A 27,530-nucleotide genomic window follows, 5' to 3' on the forward strand; every position below is an offset into this window, starting at 1 on the left:
CCTTTGGCCCCAGTGAAGACCTTGCTTTTCCCAGACCAGGTCAATATATCTGCTTACCTCTTGAGCTTTGTGTCAAAGGGAGACAGAAATGGAATCACACTTTACCCTTGAACAATATAATTCGTGTCAGAAATAGTCAGAACTTTTTCTTTGATTTTGATGACAGAAAAACTCAAACTATAATTATTCAACAAACAGCATTGCTGGGGAAATGTTTACTAGAATAACAGTTTGAAGCCACTGTGGGATTTAAAATGATACACTTTCTGTGGCACCTTAGGCTTCCATGTGTTATTCAAAGAGAAATTCTCACTGTTAATATAACCAGAAAGGATAACATTTCATTTGTTAGTTCATGAAGAGAGACATATCATTTGATCTTGAACTCTCCCCTTCAGGACATCCTTCTTGGAGGCTGTACACCTAAGGCAATGCAGTGGAATGCATGAAAAAGAGGGGAGACTTCAAGAAGAGGAGGGTTGTTTGTAAGAATCTGATCTCCATTAAGAATAGGGCCAGAGGAAATACATTTGAATTGCAGAAGGAAGAATTTAGGCTAGATCCAAATACTCTCTGACTGCATGGGTAACCAGTAAAATAGGTGTCCACCATCTATTATGTGGTGGATGTAACCAGTACATTAGATGTAAAATAGAGGGTAAACAATACCTTTTTTAGGAAGATCCATAAAATTTTGATAGAAATCGCATTGCTAAAATTCAAAAATCATAAGACCTTCTGAATACCCTAACCAACATATAAATTTGCATTCCCTTACTCACTTTTCCAATATCACTCTTATTTTTTTTCTAAAGAATCCCTCTAATTATTATTACTCAATTCAGTAAAATAATATACTTTAAAAAAATATATTGTTGGGTTTGACTAAATTGATCAAATTGAAAGTTAATTTTGGTGTGTAAAGACATGATCTTGTAATGTTCCCACTCAAAGATTTCTATTAAAGTCATACCAAAGAAAAATAGAAAATGGAAAGAAGAATTCCAAATATTAGAATTAAGGTCTAAATCCTGACTTCGCCAGGGAGAGCTGGATTTCTTTGAGAATGGGGTTGTTCCTTTCTTTTTATTTTTGCAAAGCTGATTTCCAGAAACCTTTCTAGTAAGAAACCATTCATACTCTCTATTTTGTTTTGGAGACTATGAGAAAAAAAATTTTTGAGACAAAACCTTGCTCTGTCACCCAGGTTGGAGTGCAGTGGTGCCATCATAGCTTACCATAGCTTCAAACTTTCAAACTCTCGGGCTCAAGCAATCCTCTCACTTTAGCCTCCTGAGTAGTTGGGACTATAGGCCCATACCACCATGCCTGGCTAATTTTATTTTATTTTTTATGTAGAGACAGGGTCTTGCTATGTTGTGCAACCTGGTCTCTAACTCCTGGCCTCAAGTGATCTTCCTACCTTAGCTTCCCAAAGCGTGTGATTATAGGAATGAGCCACTGAACCCATCCTGAGAAAATTTTGAACCATGTTCGTGAGGGGTGAGCAGAAGGAGCTGCTCTCTCCATATGGATTGTATTGTTGATTGAGACGGGCACATAATTGCACAAATTTTCTTTTCACTTTGCTTAAGAAGACATTTTCAATGTAAGTCCATAAGGAATCAAATGTGGTTATCAAACCAGTCCATTTCCAGAAGTGACTCCACATCCAAAGGAATCCTGACATATAATAAGAACAAAAATGTTCATAGTATAAATACATGAAAAATAACATTAGCTTTGCTTTCTAGAAATGTGGCTAAGGTCATCTGAAAGCTCTCTTACTATAAATCACTTACATAAGCTAAAATATAACAAGCATGCTTTTAAATGCTACAAAGAAAGTAAGGAAAATACCCTGCAAACTGATCATTTGATGGCTAGGGGTTTAGTTTTTTGTCAGTATAGTTAACAATGGGTTTGGATTTTAATGGCCATGAAAGTACAGGAGACAAATCTTTGGACCTGTGAAAGGCAGAAATTTAGACTTAAGACCCTTAAATAAAGAACTTTTGAATTACTGTAGATCTGTGAAGCAGGAGAACTGAAAATGTTCATCCTCTTCCATTAGTAGACAAACTTTTGCGCTTGGCCTGATCTACTAGGAAAAGAGGAAGCAAAGGAAAATCCTGAGGATATTAGAAACCTGAACCCTAGGCTGCTCTCACTCAGATTTAGAGTTTGAGTTTATACTCTCTGGATGACCTAGATTCTCCACAAAATAATGTAAAAAGCATTCTCAGGTTGATAACAATACTGGTGCCTCCTAATATGAGTGACTAAAAGCCTTCTCTAGGAAGACTTATTTTCAACCTAGGTTGCATAGGAATCCTGTAGGTAAAGTCCCACCCAACATGAACTCACAATTCTAAATTACAAAATACAGGAAAGGCAGGGCATGCTGGCATATGCCTGTAATCCCAACACTTTAGGAGGCCCAGGCAGGAGGATCACTTTTGCCCAGGAGTTTGAGACCTGCCTGGGCAACATGCTGAAACATGTAGAGACAGCATGTGTCCACACAAAATACAAAACATAGCCAGGTATAGTGGCATGTACCTGTAGTCCCAGCTACTTGGGAGGCTGAAGTGAGAGAATCACCTAAGCCTGGGAGGTAGATGCTATGGTAAGCCATGATCATGCCACTGTACTCCAGCCTGGGTGACAGAGTGAGGCCCTGTCTCAAAAAAAAAAAAAAAAAAAAGAGAGAGAGAGAGAGAGAGAGAGAGAGAGAAAATACAGGGAAAAACAATCTAGAGTCATCAGAAAAGCAGCCAATATAATTAGATCCTCATTTAGAGAGAGACTAGAAAATAAACATGTTTACAAAGATGAAAATGATAGACAGTGGGGACTCCAAAAGGGCAAGAGTTGAAAAACTACCTAAACTACCTAGTGGGTACAATGTTCACGATTTGGGTGATGGGTTCAGTAGAAGCCCAAACCCCAGCATGATGCAGTATACCCATGTGATGAACTTGCACATGTACCACTGGCATCTAAAATAATTTTTAAAAAGAAAAGAAGTATGTTTAAAACTGTTAAAGAGAAAAGGCAAACAGTTCTACTGATGGGCAAGGGGGTACTGCATGTTATTTGAGGGACCACTTCCTGTGGCATAGTCTGGGGATCAAGCAGGGAAACTGAGCATGGTAGTGGGCAGGGCTCCTGGCCTTTGACTGTGGACCAGCAGGCAGAGGGAAGTTTCAGTCTGTACTCCAACTGAAAGTGAGTTTGGAAAACAGACTGATTAATTCCAAAAGGGTAGAAACAGCAAGAACCCAATGAAAGTAAAGCACGACAAAGCTAGTGCATTTAGAAGGTAGAAGATGTGGTGTACTCTAAGGCAAAAAAACACAAATATAAGTACCTGTTCATAAGTCACCTTTAAAGGAGTCTGTGATTGGAAGCTGGTTGGGCCAATGGTTAGAGGTATTGCTTTGCCTGTAAAGTGACGCCAGATCCAATAAAAGAGACTATGCTAGGGCTTTAATAGCAAATTTTAATGCCTTGAACTATAGATATTTAACTAGAGTTTGGTTTCTCCCATCCCTGCCCCAGGAATGTCTACCCTTTGTTATGTGAGTATAGGAGGCAAAACTTCCAGGGTCTTCTGTCTGATCATCTTCCCAATGAATGGGACAGAAAGTTTCTTAGCACTAGAACTGGGCCTTGATATTTTATCACAGTATGAATTCCTGTCATGCCAGGTCTGTAGGTAGTACATCACCATGCAAGGAGGTGTGTTGAAGACATGTGATGGTTACTTTCATCCACATTCAACTGTTTGGAACTTTTTGGTACCTGTTTTTTGATAAGGAATGGAATAGTCAATTAAATAAATAAAATCAATTCAAACTGTTTGCTTAAGAAAATTCCAGATTTCCAGACAGGAATCACTTGTCTTCACGGACAAAATCCAACTCAGAGGTAAAAGTCAGATTAGCATAACTTGATGAGGATACATATAGTGGTTGCACATTGTGATGTTGTCAAATGAAGCATTCTAGTTGAGTAGGAAGAATTTAAAGCTGGTATCATGGGATCTGGAAAATCAGCCAGCAGTAATTTTTTCCCTCCCTCCCTCCCTCTTTCTACATACTTTACAGGTCCGTCTTTCTTTCTTTCCTTCCTTCCTTCCTTCCTTCCTTCCTTCCTTCCTTCCTTCCTTCCTTCTTTTTTCTTCTTTCATGTTTCCTGACATCGATAAAAGGGAGATTCCTCCTCCTCTTCCTCGCCTTACTCTTCCTTCTCCTCCCTCTCCTCCCTTCTCCTCATTCTTCCTCCTCTCCTCTCTCTCCCCACCCCCTCCATCCTGGTCATTCCTTTTATCTCAGTATCTGTCTTTGTGGATAACTCTTTCTACCCATTCACCTGTATCTGCTGAATGCTGGCCTCAGCCCCTGTGTCTACATGACCTTCCAGCCCAGCTCCCCAGAGTTTACCATGTGCCACACTCTAGGTTTCGGTTCTGTCAGGTGCCTCCTCTTGCCTGAGGCAAGCATGGAGGGAGTGGAAAGTAACCATAGTCCTAAAAGGTATAGAAAGGGAGAGAGTAGAGTTTCTTTTTACCTTCTTGAGTAGAAATACAGCCACTCTTTGCCCTGCAGTATAATTTTCAAGCTACCCTATACGTTTAAGGCAGCTGGGCATCTCGGAGTGCTGTGTGATGATTTATTTGTGCAGATTCATGTAACACTACCTTGTTCTCTTAGATTTCGTTGAAGCTGGTGGTCTTTGTTATAGCTTGTGGTTCATGATTTATCTGAGGATTACATGAGGAATTTTTTTCTCTAATGGTGTGGTAAAGGGCAGAGGAGGATCTCCCCTTTACAGATATCAGAAAGCATGAAAAAACATAATTGGATTTAATACTTTGTAGATATTCTGTTTTTCTTCCCAATTATTTGATTTCATTTAATATACATATTCTTTCTCTTTTTCCTAGCTTTAGAAGCAAACCAACAAAAGCAGTTTGGACTTTAGTAACTTTTTTTAGAGCAGCATTTAGAACAGTTTGCATGTTCTGAGGAATATTATATGTGTGTGTGAGTGGGGAAGGGATTCACACTGAATAAATTTTAGAAATAATTAAACAAAATAAAGCAGTTTCCTTTACTGCAAGACTTCTCTGATCCTTTGATATGCTAATAGGCTTTGTGATACTCCAAATTATAAAGATAGTTTTCCCAAATGTATTTGACCTTCCAAAAAAACATAGTCACGTAAACAGAAGCTTTTAACCTTGTTGTGTCTGCCAATGCCAAGTTCTGCTGCTCTTCTGACCCAAGAGATTGTCTGATCCTGTGCTGGATGAATCTCAGTGACACGGCCTGCCCTGTACACTCCGCTCTGCGATGCAAGGGCCAAGACTCTGAAAAGTGTATTTTGCTTGGTCGGTGAACTTCCTCTTAGGATGCCCTATGGGGACTCTGGGCTGCAGGCGGGACAGGGATTTTCCTTCTTCCTGTTTGCTTGCTGTTTCTAGGTGTCACCCTATCAGTGGCCTTTCTCTGGGCAGCAGTAGTCATCTTCTGTCTTCAGTTTCTTTCCTTGCTCTTAGAACCTCACTGCAATCTGTCTGAAGAGCAGTGGCCTCCAGCTAGCGCCTCCCTCGGAGGTCAGAGGCCCAGATCCAGGACACTTGTCCTACAAGCTCCTGATGTATCAGCAATGACTTGGCAGCAGCCCCACCTCAAGACATGGGTCCCCGCTCTATGAGGTTCTCATCCAACTTACAGTTCTGGAAACTCCAACCTCTTCCCCAAGAGTGGTAGTTGCTTCCTTCTATCTCTGTTATCTTAGTGCCTCTTTTTGCTTTTTAGCCTTTCAACCTCTGTAATAAATTTCCCATATCAAAATCCCTCTGTTAAAATACCTAGTGTGGTGTCCATTTTCTCGACTGGACCTCGGTGGAAAAGAATACAGTCCTCCACAGGAGTGGCTCTGAGATGGGGCAAGGGTAGGAGGGTGGGTAGAGGAGACAGGGGAGGAGAAGCCTTGAATTCTTTCCTTGAATCTAAAGCAGTGTTTTTCAAATGTTAGAAATTTAAGGAACTCAGAGGAATTTCGTTTCAAAAATTTTACAACATTCCTTGAGATAATAGGAGATGATCTGGGTTGTGGTAAAAAAGTAGAATTATGAATTCCTTTTTGATTTAAAGAGTTATGTTATCCCACAAGTTTAGTGAAAAGGGAGCTAAAGGAATCCTTTCTCAGGGCTCTATTTGCCACAACTGTAAACGATGTATTTGAAGAAAGGGGAACGAGATCGTGTGACGTGGTAAAGTATTGGAATCAGGAGTGAAGTGCAAGCAATATGTTCTAAATGGAATTTCCAAAGATACATTTTAAAATATTTGGTTAATAAATAACTAAACTGCTGGGCATGGTGACTCATGCCTGTAATCCTAGCATTTTGGGAGGCCTAGGCGGATGGATTATCAGAGGTCAGGAGTTCAATACCATCCTGGCCAACATGACGAAACCCTGTATCTACTAATAATACAAAAATTAGCCGGGTGTGGTGGTGGGCATCTGTAATTCCAGCTACTTGGAAGGCTGAGGCAGAAGAATTGCTTGAACCTGGGAGGCAGAGGTTGCAGTGAGCCAAGATCGTTCCACTGCAGTCTAGCCTGGGCAACCGAGTGAGACTCTGTCTCTAAATAAAAAAAAAAAAAACAAAAAAACAAAAACTAAATTAAGTCTCAGGTTCATAAATATTGGTGATTATTAGAATCATCTGGGGGGCACTAAAATTCCACATTGCTGAGTTTGATCCCAGGCCCCGGGTTTCAGGCTGGGGTCTTAGATTGAGATGCTAGGATTGGGATCCTAGGAACTGATATTTTTTGAAAAATCACCTTATGTGATCAAAGGAATCCAATGATTAATAGATTTAGGATTCACTATTATATAGAATAAAAATCTTTTAATTAAAATGCATATATATCTATGTGTGTGTGTGAAGAACTTAGATTCAGCTTCTCCTCCACCACCATTTAAAGTATGAGGAGCTAGGAGCAACACAGTGTTGACAGTCACTATCTTGGTAGGGGGCAGTCTGGAAAACACTGGGCTAGAAAAGACGAAAGACAATGGAGTTTCCCTAGGAGACTGATTTTTGAAGGGCTTTTGATCATCCTCCACCCAGTGTTAAAGCCAATCATGAATCCTCAGAGCCAAGGAGGTCCTGGCAAGTTCTGTTGTGGTGGTTGGACATCCCTGTCGGGTCACCGGGGCTCCGAGGGGCACCCTGCTCTCACGATGCTGGGATATGAGGGTCCAAAGTGGGCCTTTCACTCATCAGTGCAAAGCTTTTCTCAGGCTGTTACCTGTGTGTGAGTCTGAGATATAGTAACCAGGCAGCTGACTTCAAAACCATCCACGGAGACTGCCAGGGGCTTGTCAGGTGAATGGAAAATGAAATAAATATAAGAACATCGCCAATGTAGGCTGCAAAAAAGAGTAGAATTAATATTAGTCAGAGTCCATTTTCTTGGTTTGTGACTTTGAAATGAAATACAGAGCAAAGGAGAATCTTGATGTTTTTTAAACACTCTTATGAAAGGGGGAAAAGGGTGTTTCCCTGGCACTGCTGGTGCAGGCCCTGTCTTGTCGCCATGCCTCTCATAATTAAGAAAATCAAGGACTTTCTGCTCACAGTCGACAGAAGGATGACAAATAACTCAGGACCAAGACATATAAGAATAATGTGAAGTTACAAGTTCAGTGCAACAGATACCTTTATACCTTGGTCATCACAAAGAGAAGGCAGAGAAACTGAAGCAGCCCCTGCTTCAGTTTTGGCAGTGAAAGAGCTGGAATAAATTGGCACAATGATTTAACTGTATTAAAATTCTTTTTAATTCAAACACCAAAATTAATTATTTTAATTAAAAGGGTGAAAAAACTCCTCGTTTTCTGATTGATTCAGTCAGCCAATCGCTTGCTGGAGTCTGGTTTGGGTTATATCATTTTGTTAGTTCGTGTTACTTAGTGTTCTGGATTTGATCAGGAAATCCACCAGGCGTGTGGCTTTTCAATAGTGGAATCTCTTTGGCAGGAAAAATCCTCAGCACACTGGGTGATTCAAGTGCACTTATAATTTGCTCTTGCTTTACGCCCTTTGTTATATGCACATTCCACACGAATCTATCACTTCTCTCTGAGTTATGTGCTGCTCAGGACTGATGCTCTTACCACCCACCCAGTGAGGGCAACCTCTGCTTCTCGAACTCACAGAACCTATTGTTCTGTCCCTCTCTTACCCGGCGCTGTCACTGCAGCCTTTTACCTCCAGCCGTGGGCAGGGATATGACTCCCCAGAGGGCCATTTCTCATGGTCATAAATGTTCTATTTCACTAAGTTCCATCAACGTTCACCAAACACTGAAGCAAAACAGTCATTCTCTATGCATTCTTTCTTTTTGGTATAAACATATATACTGCCCATAAAAGTGCATAAGCTATTTGTGTATGTGGGATGGGTAAACTGGAAGCCATGTCAGCATCTGCACACAAATCATTTGTGTGTGTTGTAGGGTACGTTTACTTGTTTTTCAGTAAGGGAGTAAGACACCTTCATGCCTGGCTGAACCACCAACTTCGCAGGCTTCATGTAGATACTACAACTGTTAATGTGTTTGGATTTTCATTAATCTCTCTTCTCCAGTTTTTTCCCCTGGTGTTCCAGGTGTGTTGATTTTAATCGCTTCAATCATTTAAGCATCTCCCCAGACTGTAATAGATTAGTTAGCCGTCCAAGCCTGCTGCTGGCTTTCCCCTCTCCCCTTCTCATTTGCTTCCACACCCAAACTAACCGGAAACATTCATTGCTCAGTAATGAGGCTGCGATTCTTCTCTGTGGAATCCAGGAAGACAGAAAAGGCAGTCTCTCTTTATGCTAACATCACCTCCTGCTTTCCTGTCTTTGGTCTATTATATGCTCTCTGCTGACTAAATTTAGAGAAGAAGCAAATGTTACCCCACCTTCCCAGAGCATGAAGTTGTGTTACTGAGCAATCTTAGGACAATTTACTATGTAAGACACACAAAACAAACCAAAATACACACACACACACAGAGTAGGTCAAAACAAAACAGTTTGGGCATACTTTCTAATTTTTCAAACCTTGCTTGCTGAACAGCATATTTAATAAAGCACATACCACTTACTTGATCTGGCAGTACTTAACACAATAACTTACACCCAAAGAAAGGCCGAAACATTTAGCCACCGATGTCATGAAATAAGAGAAGAAGGTTTGTAATAATGGTTTGTAATTAACGTTTAGGTTTTAAGAGATGCCTTAAGAAAAACAAAAGGTCTTATTCACTCATTTGCCCTCCTAAATAACTCTGTTTTTGAATTGACTTAGCAAACACCCAATTAGAGTGGTAATTTATTAGGGTCATACATTAGCTGAAAAGAAAACGGAAAAAAAGAAAAGCTGTACCAGAAGCTAGGAATTACCAAAGGCTGATCTTGTTTGAGTTCATGTATGCTATCTTTTAAGCAGGCTGATGACAATCTTTCCCTTTATATATTAAAGATATACAATTTAGACATAGTCCCCACCTGGCTACCTTAATCTTAATTCCAGGAAAAGACAGTGTAGAAGCACCGATTTAAAAACAGCAGCAACAATAAAACAGAAAACGTAGGCAGTGCCAAGATGCATAAAGAGAACAGTTTCAAATGTCACAGTGAACTTAGCTTTCCTTCAGTTGATCCATAAGGCCTGCTATACCACATCATTCCAAGAAACACCAAGACTTCGTAGTTTTGCTATGGACGCTATCAGAAAGGTCAACTGGTTTGATCAAAATGGTGGTTGTGTAGCTTCAGCCATTCTCATAGCAAAAACTGGTAACCTAACGTTGACAACTGAGCTTTTTAATTTTTTAATTAATTAATTAATTAATTCTGGAGGCAGGGTGTCATGAGCGTTGCCCAGGCTGGAGTGCAGTGGCATGATACGGGCTCACTGCAGTGTTGACTTCCCGGGCTCAGGTGATTCTCCTACTTCAGCTTCTGGAGTAACTGGGACTACAGGCCTCTGCTACCATGCCCAGATAATTTTTTTTTTTGTATTTTTTATAGAGACGGGATTTTGCCATGTTGCTCAGGCTGGTTGCGAAATCCTGGGTTCAAGCTATCTGCCCACCTCTGCCTCCCAAATTGCTGGAATTACAGACATAAGCCACTCTGTCTGACCCACTAAGTGTTTTATAAGGGAGCCTGCAGTTTAAAACTAAATCTCAATCAAAATTGCTGTCATCTGTTATATTTATATTATTTTAAATTTTAAACTTTGATTGGAAATGAGATTGTTTTGATAAAATAATGAACTCAGCAACAAATTGATTAAACAATGACTAATATATTAATCATGAGTTTCTTTTTTTAAACTTTTTTAAAATTATTATACTTTAAGTTCTAGGGTACATGTGCACAACGTGCAGGTTTGTTACATATGTATACATGTGCCATGTTGGTGTGCTGCACCCATTAACTCGTTATTTACGTTAGGTATATCTCCTAATGCTATCCCTCCCGCTTCCCCCCACCCAACAGGCCCCCGTGTGTGATGTTCCCCTTCCTGTGTCCAGGTGTTCTCATTGTTCAATTCCCACCTATGAGTGAGAACATGCGGTGTTTGGTTTTTTGTCTTTGTGATAGTTTGCTGAGAATGATGGTTTCCAGCTTCATCCATGTCCCTACAAAGGACATGAACAACCATTACTTTCTTAATAACAAACATCCAGGAGAAAGTCAGAAAAACACCATCTAAATGTTTGATGGAATTCTAAATATTTGCAGGCCCTGTTTTTATCAAAGCTGACATTTTTCAATAAATCTTGGATTTTTTTAATTCAGTTTTTTTCTTTCAATTATTGCTTTTGGGACTTCATAGATCTACCTAATTCTTGCAAAGCTTGATCATGATATTTCACTTCTTTCTATTTAAGACTTCATAAAATATTAAGATGTTGTAGTGGACAATCATTATTGTAGATACTAAGACAGAGACTGTGTTGGTTGTTCACCAAACCGGGTTCCTCTTCTTCCTGGACACCTACGTGGTTTCCGAAGAACAGTTCCAATTAGAAGTGGCCATGAGTCTGAGTCCTAGTGCATAGAATGTGCGCAGAAGTGATGTATACACCTCTGGGTCTGTCCTCCTACGAGCCTCCCAGGAGTGATTATCCATGTGCTTTCTTTCCTCTTCTTCCAGATTAATGAACATAAGTTCAGGCCTCTTGGAAACAGTTGAAAATGGCAGAGTCACAAGATGGAAGGAACCTGGGTCCCAAAACATTACTGCTTGGAAGAACACTTCCAACGAGTCAGGAATACCCATTTAAATGATCCAAGAATAAACCTTTTTTTGTGTTAAAGATTTTCAGGCCTGTAATCCCAGCACTTTGGGATGCTGCTGTGGAAGGATCAGAGGAGTTCAGGGGTTTGAGATGAGCCTGGTCATCATAGGACGACCCTGTCTCTACAAAAAATTTAAAATACTAGTCAAGTACAATGGAGGACACCTGTGGTCCCAGCTACTTGGGAGGCTGAGGCAGGGATCACTTGGGCCTGAGAGGTCAAGGCTGCAGTGAGCCTTGATTGTACCATTGCACTTCAGCCTGGGCAACAGAGAGAGGCCCTGTTTAAAAAAAAATATTTTTTTATAGATATGCATTATACACGTATAATTATATGTATTACATATACAATACAAATATATAATAATATACATTATTATATTATTTCAAAAACTATTATAAATATGTAATTGCAAAAGAGAAAGCTGTATTTAGAAATATAAAAGTTTTCTTACTTGGGGCAAATAGGTGGAGATATGTCCTCCCCTCCTACCATGATAGGTAAAGGTGGACAGATAATTCTTGTCCCTTCTCTCTGGCAAAAACACGGGCATGTGGCCTGACTCAACTAATCAGATGTTCCTGTCAGATACTTGAGGTACTTGAGGTAGTGACGTGCTTAATGATTCTTCCTTCTTTTTTTGAACAAGGACACATGACACTGTCTGCATGGAAATGATTTTCCTCTCAGGTTGTAATAGGGGTACTTCTTCTGCAGCTCTAAATCCAACTAGTCAACTTGTGAACATCTCTAGGTGAAGCTTCAGAGAAGTCCTTCTGATGTGTCAGCTGTATTTCGGCAAAAATATGGTGATATTTCTGTCAAAATTAGTTTTTTGGTGTATTTAAGCAAACTCAGTTTCTCTCTATTTTCACTGCCTGGCAAATGAGAAACCCTACAGGTTTCTTTTTGTTTGTTTTTCACACACAATGGTTTAGGGGAGTGGTTAGTAGTATGTTTACCGTAAAGAATTTCATTTCTAACTTTTGCCCTCTACAGAATCCGTGTGGATTGAAACATTTTTCATCTACTAAAGGCTTTACAAAGTAGTAATAAATTTGCTTTTCCATATTTTGTTACTACTCTCCTACTCCTTACCGTGGAATATGTAGGCTAATTCTAGGGGAGTGGGCATGGCTTTGACATGGGTTAGTGGGAATTTGAAATTTTGGCAGGCATGGCAAATTTGAATTTTGTTGGACATTTGGAATTGCCAGTCCTGGCTCAATCGGTTTACTTTAATAACATTTATTTTGACAGATAGTGTGTTAGGTGCTGAGGACACAGAAATCAGTAAGCTATGCTTTTCTCTCCAAGAAGTCATAATGTGGGAGGGGAGAAATATACACAAAAAGACATATTCAATATGGTGTGGTGGTGTTGAGCATAGGTGGATGTAAGAGGAGAGGGCTCTCTACTGGTTTCCTAGGGCTGCTGTACCTCATCACTACAAACCAACTAGCAGACATCTATGCTCTCATAGTTCTGGAGACAGGAAGTTCAAAATCAACATGTCAACAGGGCCACCTTCCCCCTGAAATCTCTAGGGAAGCATCCTTCCTCCATCTTCTAGCCTCTGGTAGCTGCTGAGAATCTCTGGCATTCACTGGCCTCTAGATGCATCACTCTGATCTCCACCTTCATCTTCATACGGCTTTCTCTTCTATGTGGGTCCAAATTTCCCCTTCCTTATAAGGACACCAGTCACACTGAATTTAGTACCCACCCTAATCCAGTATGATCTAATCTTAACTTGATTGGGTCTGAAACTACTCATTTCCAAATAAGGTCACCTCCACAGTTTCACGGTAGACATGAATTTGGGGGTTGGAAGGAACTATTCAAAGCAGTATAGGGCATTGAGTTCAGATGAGGGCAAATCAGAAAGATGATCAAAGGATGTTTCCTAGAAAAGAAGATGGTAGCTGAGCTGTATCCTGAAGGATAAATGAAAGTTAAAAGAGAAATAAGACGGTTCATCACCTAAACATGTGTAATACACGTAAAGGAGGCTAAAAATACCTTCTACACACAAAATTTTATTGTGTCACTTATTTTAGTTAACAGCAGGTTCAGTCTCAAACATTTACTTTGTCTTTTTCCTGTGGCAGTCTCCGTCACGGCTCTAATCCAGGCAATCCTACTGTAGTCTCAGCTGTGAAATATTTAGAGTCCATGTGCTAAATATATATCGCATTAACACTTCCTGGTGCCAGAATCTCTCTGTAGTCCCAGCCCCTCTGTCCTGATTCTAACTAAATGTGGAACACCTGTAGTCCTCTTATTTTTCTCTAATTTTGGGTCTGGGACTACTTTTGCTCATAAAAAAAGTATAAAGGATCACTGTATTAAGATCAGAACTGACTTCATTTATTCAGTCAAGTCATTCATTAATTCCGTAAACTTTTTTGAGTATTAACTATGTGTAAACCACTCTGCTAGGTGTGAGGCAATTAAGAAGATGAATACAATATAAGTCTTGTCCTCAAAAAGTCTGTAGTCTAGGCTGGGTGCAGTGGCTCACACCTGTGATCCCAGTACTTTGGAAGGCTGAAGCAGGAGGATCAGCCAGGAGTTCAAGGCTGTAGTGAGCTATGATCATGCCACTGCACTCCAGCCTGAGCAACACAGCAAGACCCTGCCTCTCAATTTAAAAAATAAAGTCTGCATTCTAAAAAGGGAAAGCAAAACAAAACAAGTAATATACATGATAGACCGTAAAATCCATAGCAAAGGAGACCATGTTGACTTTGTTTATGGCTCTATCCCACATATAGTTCAACTTCTGGCTCACAATAATCACTCAAGAAATAGTTATTGAATTGAATAAAAAGGTTTAAACATTCTTGGACAGGAAGAAATATTTTGGATCTTAAATTCCCTGACAGTTGCACTCTGGGAATTTGCCTGCCTGGATCTCTGAAATGGACTTAATTTCAGGCCTTTGATTCATTCTCAGCTTTGAAATTTAATATTTAACCTTGTTGGGATCTCTACTGCCTTGCCTTATTTCTGCTAGAAAGAAGATCCTCATCTATATTTTAGGTTTAGAGTGACGACATGCAACTTCCTAGGAGCAACCATGTCTCCGACGTGCCTCTTAGAGCTTCCTGCTAATGGCCTGAGTGAGAGTCACTGCTGGGACAAATACATTTGGGATCATGTGATGGAACAGATGATGCAAGATCTTTCTCTTTTCTTCAAACTACTACAACTGCTTCCCATCTAGTTCTCATCTCAAGGAACTCACGAGATATCTGAAGTCATGACCTAATGTTCAAACTTAGTGTTCTGAGGAGTCCTGTAGAGCAGATGGGATAGGAATTTGAAGAGCATGTCTCCATGTTTTTCTATCCATTTGTCTTAGTCTGTTTTCTGATGCTATAATAGAACACCACAGACTGAGTAATTTGTGAAGACCAGAACTTTACTTGGCTCACAGTTCTGGAGGCTGGAAAATCCAATATCAAAGGGCTGCATCTGGTGAGGGCCTTCTTGCTGTGTCATATGATTGTGGAAGGGCAAGTGAACATGTGGGACAAAGAGAAATGGGGTCTGAACTTTATCCTTTGATCAGGAGCCCACCCCTGAGGTAATTAACACACTGGCATTAATCTATTCATGAGGTCAGGATCCTCACAACCTAATCACCTCTTAAGGGCCCCATCTTCCAATCCGTTACATAGGCAATTAAATTTCAACATGAGTTTTAGAGGGAACATTCAAACCATAGCACCATTCAGTATTTGTCTTTCAGTGCAATGCTTGAGGTGTAATAGTGCACATTTGAAGTATGAGGTTAGGAAAGTACCTAAAAGTGGTAATTTTGAGGATAACAAGAAGTAGACACCGATTCCTTTCTAGTTAACGCAAGGATTTTCTATTCTCTTTAATGCATATCCTGCTGACTGGAGTGAGGCTTCTAGTATTACCTCCTACCATGAATGCTTTTCGGATCTTATAAGATCTGTGTAAGACATTCTAATAGGTGGAAAGGGGAGAAAAATATCACAGAATAGAAAGGAAATGATACGAGACTTGTATCAACATAGCTGGACAACAAAGATAAAATTTGTACATTTTTATCTAGAATGAGCCCTTGTATTATGCAATGATTAAGGTTAAAGAAGACATAAGAAAGCCTGGGGGAAAACAGGGCCTGTAATACTGTAATAGTGTCCACAAACAGAAGGATGCCAGACTGCCCCTTGGTATGCTGCTCACCTGCCTGTCAATAGAAAACACTAAAACACTAAAACACAAGGAAGCTAAGTCAAAATAGACCAGCATTCTGTACGGGTGGCTCATGAAACATTTTAGGGGAGAATTTGTGTACTTTAAAAATATTATCACTTTGCCTTTATTGATCACTTTTTCTTTGGAATTTTTTCTTTAAGAGAAGGGGTCTTGTTTTGTTGTCCAGGCCGGTCTTGAACTGAAAATACTTTTGCCTTGTCTTTAGTGATCACTTTCTGTTCTGAATCTTTTTTTGTTTTTTTAAGAGAAGGGGTCTTGTTATGTTTCTCGGTTGCCCTTGAACTCCTGAGCTCAAATAGTCCTCCACCTCAGCCTTGTGAATACCTGGGACTACAAGCTTGCATCACTGCGCTTGGATTCCTCTGCATTTTTATAGCACTTGCAATCTTTGACACATAATTTATATGTTCAGGACTGTGTCATATATACTATTAGCTTTATCTTAACATTTCAAGGGCAAAGAGCTTGTGTGTGTGTGTGTGTGTGTGTGTGTGTGTGTGTGTGTGTGTGTGTGTTTGAGATGGAGTTTCACTCTCATCACCCAGGCTGGAGTGCAATGGTGAGAACTCGGCTCACTGCAACCTCTGCCTTCCAGTTTCAAGAGATTCTACTGTCTCAGCCTCTGAAGTAGCTGGGATCCCAGGTGCCCGCCACCACATCTGGCTAATTTTTGTATTTTTAGTAGAAATGAGATTTCACCATGTTGACCAGGCTGGTCTCAAACTCTTGACCTTGGGTGATTCATCCGCCTCGGCCTCCCAACGTGCTGGGATTACAGGCGTGAGCCACAGCGCCTGGCCAGGAGCTTGTTTTTTTTTTTTTTTTTTTAGAACTACTCTATCTTGTAGGGGTCATTGTGGTTAACTTGTCATCATCTATTCTTCCTTGAATAATTCTGTACACCAACAGTCAGCAACCATTTTCCATAAAGGACATAGTGCATATTTAGGCTTTGCAGGCACATGATCTCTGTTACAACCATTGTACTGTGCAGTTGCATGAGAAAGCAGCCATAGACAATATATAAATGAATTAGTATGGCTGTGTTACAATAAAACTTTATTTACAACAATAGGCTCTAGGCCGGCTTTAGCCTTTGGTTGTAGTTTTCTGATTTCTGGTTTCAATCAATGCTGGTCATACTATTTCCCTCAACAGTGACTTGGTCAAAATGACGTGTGCATGTGACCCAATCTTGGTTAAGGAAACATGAAGGAAATATAGTGGGGACCTCTGGGAAAGGTTTCCTTAATTCTAAAGAGGCACAGTTAGAGCCTCTCCCTTGTTTTCCTCTGCATCTTGTTGTGGTGGGAGCAGGCATTGTGCCACCTACCTGATGCAGGACAACAGGCTGAGAGAATCGCCAAGAAGAGAGACCCTGACCTACATGACCTGGAACCCACGCTATTCTGGTCTCCAAACTATGGAAATTAATAAATGTCCTTCTGTGTAAGCCATTTAGTCTTTTTCTTCCTTCCAAGAAAGCATAGTAATTGATACTGTTGTATTCCTGGAAGAAGATGTTAAAATGATACCAAAATGATATAAGTTGAGTTTGGCTTCTCTATGGGGAAAAGTCATACGCTTTGAATTACATTTCTGATAAAGAATACAGTGTCCAATTTTTAACTGAAATGATAAAAAAATGCCATGTCAAATCAGCTACATTTATATAAAGTTTTTATAGTACATATAAATTGATGAATTCGAACAACATAATTAGCTACACCAAACTGAAATTAATATGTGTGTATACATATATACATTATATGAAGTCCTTATCTTACATCTTCATAATCTCTACATTGTTTTACTACAGAAAATACAGAAAATACTCATGCTGACGAGTTGATGGGTGCAGCACACCAACATGGCACATGTATACATATGTAACAAACCTGCACATTGTGCATACGTACCCTATAACTTAAAGTATAATAATAAAAAGAAATTTGCTAAAAAAAAAAAAAAGAAAATACTCATGCAAGTCACTGAATCCATTAGGATTTTTAGGAGACATTTTCATAACGCTCTTTAAGGAGACTTTTTTTTTTTTTTTTTTTTTGAGATGGAGTCTTGCTCTGTCTTCTAGGCTGGAGTGCAGTGGTGGGATCTCGGCTCACTGCAACCTCTGCTTCTGAGGTTCAAGCGATTCTCCTGCCTCAGCCTCCAGAGTAGCTGGGACTACAGGTGCATGCCACCACACCTGGTTAATTTTTGTGTTTTTAGTAGAGATGGAGTTTCACCATGTTGGCCAGGCTGGTCTTGAACTCCTGACCTCATGATCCACCTACTTTGGCCTCCCAAAGTGCTGGGATTATAGGCATGAGCCACTGCACCCGGACTTTAAGGTGAATTTTAAGGAGATTTGGGTTCACGTGATAAGTTCTTGAGACGTCATTCAGGCCCCCTCCCCCTTTTTAATGAAGACACTTCCAGGTATATTATTTGTTCATTTTTTTAGAACTACAAAAATCATAAAGGATCAGATGATACAGAAGTATAAGGTAATAGTTCCCCTGTTGTGTCCCTGGGAATGCTAATAATCATTTATTTTCTTTATGATGAACCTGCTTCCAACATAAGCATTAAGTTTCAGAGGGTCTATGAGGTCAAAACCATTTTGTAATAATACTAAGACATTATGTATTTGCCTTTTTCATTTAGTTGATGTTTGCATTGATGGTGCAAAAGCTGGTTAAAACTGCTGGCACTTCAGCATGAAACAAGGCAGTGACACCTAATTCTACTAATAGTCACTGCATTCTTTGATGCTAAGCACTCAAGGGGGAAAAAGCCAATTTTAATGAAGAATGGTCATAAAAGAATCAATAAAATTATTGCTTTTATTAAATCTCGACCTTGAATATATATATGTTTTGGTTTTGGAGGAGGAGTTGGGAGTAGGATTTGAAGCCAGAAGGTTCCTCAATTAGGCACGTTACCTCACTCATCACAGCTCAGTTTCCATACCCATAAACATTAGAAAAGGAAAGCAAAATATAGAACTCTGCACAAATTTGCATGTCATCTTTGTGCAAGGGTCCTGCTTGTCTGTGTCATTCCAATTTTAGTATAAGTGCTGCTGAAGCGAGCACAGTGTACACATTTTTAATATTCTGTGACACAAAATAAGAAGCACATATAAAGTACTTCTGCTGTGTACCAAAGCAAGACGGTCGTCAGACGGATAAGAACTTTTGTGCTTATTTGTGTTATGAGCTTAACAAGCCTCATTTTTTTCATAGACTGCCATCTTTACTTGAAAGAATGACTGATGGACTATGGTTTTTGGATTGAATTTTGGCAGATATTTTCTCTAAAATGAACCACGTGAGACAGTCACTTCAAGGAATGTTGTCAGTGATAAAATCTTGAGTTTACAAGTGAAAATATGAATTTTAGAAAATTTTTATCTGCCACTGTGAGCTTCATAGCTTCTGTCTTAGGCAGTTCAGGCTGCCATAACAAATGGCCATAGGTCAGCTGGCTTAACAACAGACATTTTTTTCTCACAGTGCTGGAGGCTGGAAGTCCACGATTAGGGTGTTAGCATCGCAGGGTTTTTGATGAGGGCTCTCTTCCTGATTTATAGACAGCCACCTTCTTGCTGTGTCCTCACATGGTGAAAAGAGGGCTAGCTAGCTTTCTGGTTTCTTCCTATAATGCCACTAATCCCATTTATGAGAGTTACACCTCATGACTTAACTATCTCCCAAAGATCCCACCTCCAAATACCATCACACTGGGATTAGGATTTGAACATGTGAATTTTAGGAAGACGCAAACATTCAGTCCATCGCAGCTTCCCAATACTTAGAGACATTTCGGATGAGATCAGCGATATTGTTATTAATGATTGCGATTGTAATATGTCAACATTTGTGCAAGATGGATCGATGGATTTTGATGAAACAGGAACACAAAGTTCACTGATTTGTTTTCAGATACCGCATTGTAAATGAGGCTTGAGAAACTACCACGTATCAAATTGTGAACATCAAAGAAGAATGGCTTCAATTATCTGAACAAGACAATCAGGATCTGGCCGGGCGCGGTGGCTCACTTTTAGTTTCTAATTGTAGTATAAGTGCTGCTGAAGCGAGCACAGTGTACATGTTTTTAATATTCTGTGACACAAAATGAGAAGCACATATAAAGTACTTCTGCTGTGTACCAAAGCATGACAGTTGTCAGGAGGATAAGAACTTTTGTAGTTATTTGTGTTAATTAATCCCTGTAATCCCAGCACTTTGGGAGGCCGAGGCAGGCAATCACCTGAGGTCAGGAGTTAGAGACCAACCTAGCCAACATGGTAAAACTCTGTATCTACTAAAAATACAAAATTAGCTGGGCGTGGTGGCATGCACCTGTAATCCCAGCTACTCGGGAGGCCGAGGCAGGAGAATCACTTGAACCAGGGAGGCAGAGTTTCCAGTGGAGCACTACTGCACTCCAGCCTGAGCAACAAGAGTGAAACTCTGTCTCAAAATAAAAAAGACAATCAGGATGGTGGATCACCTTATCCTACAGCGACCCAAATTATAATAATGCAACTTCTCTTCATTTTGGTTTGCTCTGGCTTCTCTAGCCAAACCTATAAACCCAAGGCCAGCCGGAGTTGGAATGAGGCATCTGCTGGCCTGGCCATCTGCCATCCTCTTGAACATCTTTGTGCTATGGACAAACCAGAACAAAGGGATTCACTGCCCAGAGACAGTGCTCCAATCCTGTGAAATGGCTATCATTGTCCCAGGGAAACCTTAGGATCCTGGCTTACCCATCCTCTCTTGCTGAAGGATTGCTTTTCAGTTTAAGTCATTACTTCTGTTTTGCTCTAGTATTTACAGAAAGAAAACCGACAAGCCTGAAATGACCCTTCTGCGAACAAGATTTTATGCCAGGATTTGAAACACCGGAAAAGTTGTGTCCCTAGAAAAGTAACTCTAGCCTTTAACATCAGCAAAATGAGGATTTATTTTTATTTTTATTTATTTTTGCATTCAGAGAGGAATGGCGATGTCATCTATGTCCTTACACACATCTTAATTTGTGGATTTTTTCTTACTTAACTCTCTTAATTGGATGAAAGTATGCAGCTGATGATTTATGGATCTCTAGTTGTGCCAGGCATCATTTTAAATATGCACAGCTGCTCTGCAGTAGTTTAACTTGGCAGGTAGTATTAAACCATTGAGTTGTGTCATTTATTTGTATATGCATACAATAGCCTCCTTGTACAGGTTCTTCCAAAATCTCTACAGGAATGGTTTAGGACCACGCGTTTAAAGAGTCTCAGAAAGTATTCTTTTGGAAGATTTTCAGTTTCCAGAATAAAGAATGAGATAGCATTTTGCAAAGTTGCTAAGTTCCCAAGGGAATCACAGAGACAGGCTAAAGTGGAGAGGCTAACAAAGTGAGAGGTCTCCAGTGTACGTTTTGGAACTCCAATTTCAGTGGTCGTTTAGGCAATGTAGGACATGTTACTGCTGACAACACCCTCACTTTCACTATAACACATCTCAGGGAAGCAGCTGAAAGAGGCGTGCGATCTAACACAAGTTGTTGCAGGCATAAATAACTTGAGAAACTCTGTTGACAATAAAAGTCTGGCATTTACAGTAGTGAACAATGTTATCTTCAAATTCAAAGGACCCTGAGATTTGTCACTGTCATCCTTTGTAGTCAAGGATGATACTGTTGACACTGTGGCTATCCCTGTATGCAAGTGTGGCTGAAAATACCGGAATGTGACAGATGATAAGGCCTTTCTGCAGAGCATACATGATAAATCTTTTTTTTTTTTTTTGGTTTGTATCTCTTGGTCTCCCAGGGCATAGCTGGCCTTGTCACAAAGTCATCGTGTCTCTGTCTGCACCAGACCTTGCTGCTCTTGCACTGGCCTCTTGGCTCTTGCATTCCAAAAATGCGGCTTGAATTGCTTGAATTGCTTGAATGTCTCTCTCCTGAACTTTTATGAAGATTACACCTCCTACCTGTTCTGCTTACTATCTTCCATGCCAAGGCTAGCCAGGCATGTGCCACACCTCCTTCCCATGCTGTGACTTCTGTGAGAATTATGTTGAGGTGGGCTGTATTTCTCAATAGCTTCGTTCACTGGTAATTTTATTCTGCCATTTGACATTTTTGAGTGTTCTCAACTGGAAAGATCTTAGGTGCTGAGATAATTCCCCCTGCATGACCCTTCTCAGTTTTGCCTGTCCTAGGAATAGGAATAGGAAAAGCAGAATAGAATAGGAAAAGCAGAGAAGAAGCTGAGATATGCCTCTCCTGTATGTGGAATATTCACACATTATACAGTTTGTTGAGGAAAAAAACTGTTTAAACTGATTAAAAAATTGTTTCCATATCAGCCTTGTATTAGTCTGTTTTCACACTGTTATAAAGACATACCTGAGACTGGGTGATTTATAAAGGAAAGAGGTTTAATTGACTCACAGCTCTGCATAGCTGGGGAGGCCTCAGGAAACTTACAATCATGGTGAAAAGTGAAGGGGAAGCAGGCACCTCTTCACCAGGTGGCAGGGAGGAAAGCAAGCACAGGGGAAATTGCCACTTATAAAACCATCAGATCTCATGAGAACTTGCTCACTATCATGAGAAAACCATGAGGGAAACCACTCCCATGATTCAATCACCTCCCACCAGGTCTTTCCCTTGACATGTGGAGACTACAATTCCAGATGAGATTTGGGTGGAGACATAGAGCCAAACCATATATCAAGCCTGTACTCCAGATATTTTTTTAAAGCTGAAAGTCCCCAAAGGCTCATCTCTGGAGCTTGATCCTGGGTGTTCCTGAGTCATCGCAAATATCTTAGAGAGTCTTTCTGTGCTAGTGGCTCAGATGACTTGTATTGGGCAGTGATTAGACGACACCACGGGGCCACACTGGGATCTCATACTGATAGCAAGCACTACTAGCAGTTGGTTACTTTGCTTCTTTGGCTTTTTACACGTGGGTTCAGGATGGGTATTATGAAGGATATTAAAAGGGCTCCTTGACTGTGCCTTAGCCTTAAGACCTCCTGCAGGAGGAACTGCAGATTCTCTCAGACTCTCAGATAGGGAAACCCAAAAAACCTCACTAGCGATTTAACCTCTGAGTAAATTGCCTTATCAGCTCTTCTTTGAGAAGACCCTCAACTCAGAGTAGTTCAATGCATCACAAGAGTATGATGAGGTTAGCTGAGACATAAGAGGGATGAGAAGCGAGACCCAGTCTGGGTCATTGGGCCTCCCCAGAGGGAAAAGGCCTGACCCAGGATATCCACAAGCAGCAAAGGGACACTTGGTGTCCAAGAAAGAACAGCCAACCAGGAGAGAGAAGGGACCTGAAAGTAGGAGAGGGGAGGAACTGAAGACATACTTTGCCCACATCACAATTTTGCCTCTCTTTGGTTTGAGGTTATCCAATATAGTCCCATCTGACATAATTTTTGAAGCTGTTTCTCCAAGAAATGTCTCTGAATCAGCTTTAAGCTCTCTTTGGATGTCCAAGGACACTAGAAGTCAGGCACAGATTCCTTAAGATCCAGTGTACATATCAACAGCCTCTGATCTCCTAGTTATCCTGGTTTTTTGAGAGGAACTAAGAGGAAAGGGAATAAGAGTAAGCCAGCATCTAGTATGGGGAATGCTTTGTTGTTCCCATCATATAGATGAGGAAACTGAAGTTTGGTTATTGGACCAGGAACACGTAAGAGCTAAGTAGCAAAGCTGAAATTGAAACTGAGACCCATCTGCTGAGGGGAGTAGCCCCACAAGTTAGCTCCATTCAGAAAGCTGCCTGAATTTTATTCCTCCAATTCTGTCACAGAGCTTTAGGGTTATTCTCAAAAGTTCTGACTTTACCAAGAAGATAACACATTCTCCTCATGAAGTTCAAGAGATCACTGACTAAAGAATGGGCCTCAACTCTATCTCTAATGGCCTACTAAAATAGTAAAGAGTAGTATTGCTACAGTGGTACCATTTTATTTGATTTATTTTTACCTTTTAATTTTTTTGAGACACAGTCTTGCTTTGTCACCCAGGCCGGAGTGCAGTGGCACGATCTCAGCTCACTGTAATCTCCGCCTTCCAGGTTCAAGCAATTCTCATGCTTTTAAATACTACCTCTGTCCATTGGCTTTTTTTGAAGGTATCATGCAAAATTTGCTTGTTTGGCTTGTTGAATCAAAGTAATACCCTTAACCTCCACTATGTGTGTTGAACAAGAGGTCAGAAGGAAATAGTCTCTGAGGTAGCTCTTGCAAGAAGATCTTAATAAGTTTGGGTTGATAGGCATCCAAGAGTTTACTGATTTTAAGGATGCCATCCTTCTAAAATTAATGTATGCCCAATAGGTTATCCCATATAGTTTCCTTCCTTTTCCATTGAATTTCTAACTGTTGGGAGTCACCATCTTCATGACATGTGACATAATAGGGCCCTTTCCATTTTACAAAGCTCTTCCTCATTAACTGTGTCATGAAATCTCAAGGAAGCCCAGGGAGAAAGTCAAAGCCTGAGTTATTGTATGTCTATCAGGTGAAGAAACAGAGACAACAAAAACACATGCTGTCCTGAAGGTACCCAAATTAGTAAATGGATTCTAGGACTAGAATCCAGAACTCTAGGGCTATTAGCATTCTCTTACCTTGATCTCTTCTCCATAGTACACAAAAGGGTTTATTAAGAATCACACTTGGCCTGATGCGGTGGCACACACCTGTAATCCCAGCACTTTGAGAGGCCAAGGCAGGTGGATCACCTGAAGTCAAGAGTTGAAGACCATGGTGAAACCTCATCTTTATGAAAAATACAAAAAATTAGCTGGGCATGGTGGCACATGCCTGTAATCCCAGCTACTCGGGAGGCTGAGGTGGGAGAATTGCTTGAACCCAGGAGGCAGAGGTTGCAGCGAGCAGAGATCATGTCATTGCACTGCAGCCTGGGTGACAAGAGCAAGACTCCATCTCAAGAAAAAAAAAAAAATCACACTTTCGTTTAGAGCAGACTGATGAGCAGCAATGGTCATTTGAAGCTGAGATCTCAAACAATGGAGCTGATGGGGTATGAATACCTCTTGCCTTAGCTTGGAATTGGTCCTAAGAATTTAAATCATGGCTGAACATATGACTGGGGTACAAGACAAAGGACACCAAGGTTGGAAGCTAGATCCAGCCTGATTTTTGGCAGTGCTGGTGTGCTATAGTTGAAATGTGTATGTCTCTACAAAATGTTCACATTGGAACCTAATATCCAACTCTAGTAGTACATACTAATAGTATTAAAGGTCTTTTGGGAAACGATTAAGTCAGAAGTGTTTCATTATCATAAATATGATTAGTGACCTTATAAAAGAGGCTTCAGATAGCTGCCTGGTCCTTTTTTCCTTCCATTTCTTCCAACATGTGAGGACATGGCATTCCTCCTCTCTGGAGGATGCAGCAACAAAGCACCATTCTGGAAGCAGAGAACAGCCTTTGCTGGGCACTGAATCTGTGGGCACCTTGGTCTTGGACTATGAGAAATAAATTTCTACGATTTATAAATTACCCTGTCTGAAGTATTTTGCTATAACCGCACAAATAGACTAAAACGTGGTACAACTCAATGCTCTAAAGCATTTTCAAGGTACCTGTGAAATAGTTTTTGACATAATAAGACTATGTTCAAAAGGTCAGAAAATTTCTGGAAAAGCCATTCTTCATTGGGTTGATAGAAATATTCCTAAGACACATTATGCACATGTAAGTTTGCATGAATCATTCAAAACATAGAATTGAATTCAATGATTTAAAATGGGTTTTCTCTTGGACCATATAGTCACACATGTGGATTGATTGTAGTCCTCACTTTTTAATGTTTGTAAGTGTCAAAAAGACATAAAATGGCCTCTCTCTAAGAAATGCGGTTGACGATATACTCTATCCTCAGTGAAAATTGGGTCTGTGTATTAGTTAGGAATAAGTTCACTACACACAGAAAATAAAAAGTAACAGTGGTTTAAAGGCAACTGAAGTTTATTTTTTTCTCATGTAAAAGAGGTTAGGAGATAGTTTGTTAAAACCTGTTGTGGTGGCTTCATGGTATCAGGGGCTCATGCTTTCCTTTTATTATTCCATTATGCAAGGATTCTATTTTCAGATTTGCCTCATGGTTCAACTTGGTTGCTAGAGCTCCAACAATTAAATCTGCAACCCAGGTAATAAAAAGGAAAAGGGGGCAAGAAGAAGGAAATGCTCTCCCTTCCACTACCCCTTATATCTCATTAGCTAGAGCCCAGAAATATAACCTACAAGACAGGCTGAAGAATATACATTTGACCCTTGAACAATGTAGGGGTTAGGGGGATTAACTCCTCCATATAGTCAAAAATCAGCATATAATTTGGACTCTCCCAAAACATACTTGTTGACTGGAATCCTTACTGATAACGTAAATTGTTGATTAACACATACTTTGTATGTTGTATGTACTATGTACTGTATTCTTATAGTAAAGCTAGCTAGAGAAAAGAAAATTTTATTAAGAAAATCATAAGGAGGCTGGGCGCGGTGGTTCATGCCTGGTAATCACAGCACTTTGAGGCCGAGGTGGGCGGATCACCTGAGGTCAGGAGTTCGAGACCAGGCTGGCCAACATGGTGAAACCCTGTCTCTACTAAAAAAATACACAAATTAGCTGGGCGTGGTGGTGGGCACCTGTAGTCCCAGCTACTCAGGAGGCTGAGAAAGGAGAATCGATTGAACCTGGGAGGCGGCAGTTGCAGTGAACTGAGATCGCACCACTACACTTCAGCCTGAGTGACAGAGTGAGACTTCATCTCAAAGAGAGAAAAAAAGAAAATCATAAGGAAAATGTATTTACTATTCATTGAATGGAAGTGGATCATCAGAGAGGTCTTTACCCTCATTATTTTCATGTTGAGTGGGCTGGGGAAAAGGAGAAGCAAGAGGAGGATGGGAGGGGTTGGTCTTACTGTTTCAGGGGTGGCAGAAGCAGAAGAAAATCCACATCTAAGTGGACCTACGCAGTTCAAACTTGGGTTGTTCAAGGGCCAACTGTATTATTTTAGCTAGCCATAATGTTCTCAGATAAAACAAAAATCAGTGTTCTTTTTACAAAGGAAAAAATGCAGAATTAATATTTAGAGGCAATTAGGCATCCTTGTCACAGTTTGGTTCTCAAACCCATTTCCTGGATTTTGTTCCCTGGGCTCCTCACATTCATTCCTTTCCTATTCCCTCTTGCACACATGTATTTGTTTTTAAAGACCCTACTGCTCAAAATCCAGAGCCATGCAGAGCAGAAAGGATGAGTATGGATTGAAACTGAGTCAAACTGGAGAGTTTGTTGCTATGATGATTTTGTCTTAGTTTCAATATCATTTGTATCATCAATAAAACTTATTGTATACTTAGAATATATAGGGGAAAATATCAGACATGTTAAGAAATACAATACAGATTTCTGTCTCTAATCTCTGGCTTTCTCATTTAGAGGAGCTGAAGCTCCCATGGAAAGATAATGTCAAGAACTGTGAAAGGTCTGAGATTTTTACCTTGCAGTGTCATGGATGCTGGCAGAAGACACAGGACTCCTGGGTCACACATAAAGGCCTTTATTATAACCATAGCAATAGCCACAGTACCAACTTTTTCTTGTGACTTCCCCAGGCCCCAATTCCCAACAGGTGACACAGATGGCCATTTGACACCAGCACATGAAGTAGGTTGCATTATAGGAGAGAAACCTGGAGCTTAAGGAACCCATGTCTTAATGGGCAGCAGACATGCCTGCCCTTTTCTCCAGAGAGAGACTTTGTTTTCATATTTTAAGGCTATCCCCTATATAAACATCCTTGTAATCATAG

The 27,530-nt window shown here is 40.3% G+C and overlaps 1 protein-coding gene and 1 non-coding gene across 2 annotated transcripts in view; both read right to left on the reverse strand.

Moving 5' to 3' along the window:
• SCRG1 (stimulator of chondrogenesis 1) overlaps positions 1-27,530 on the reverse strand; it is a 136,006-nt gene that overhangs the window by 40,669 nt on the left and 67,807 nt on the right. The window lies entirely within an intron of this gene.
• On the reverse strand, positions 18,643-18,744 carry LOC123573744 (U6 spliceosomal RNA). Its single transcript, XR_006698482.1, has one exon. It is a non-coding gene; the product is annotated as a U6 spliceosomal RNA (small nuclear RNA).

The sequence above is a fragment of the Macaca fascicularis genome, chromosome 5 (genome assembly GCF_037993035.2).
Source record: "Macaca fascicularis isolate 582-1 chromosome 5, T2T-MFA8v1.1".
Taxonomy (NCBI): Eukaryota; Metazoa; Chordata; class Mammalia; order Primates; family Cercopithecidae; genus Macaca; species Macaca fascicularis.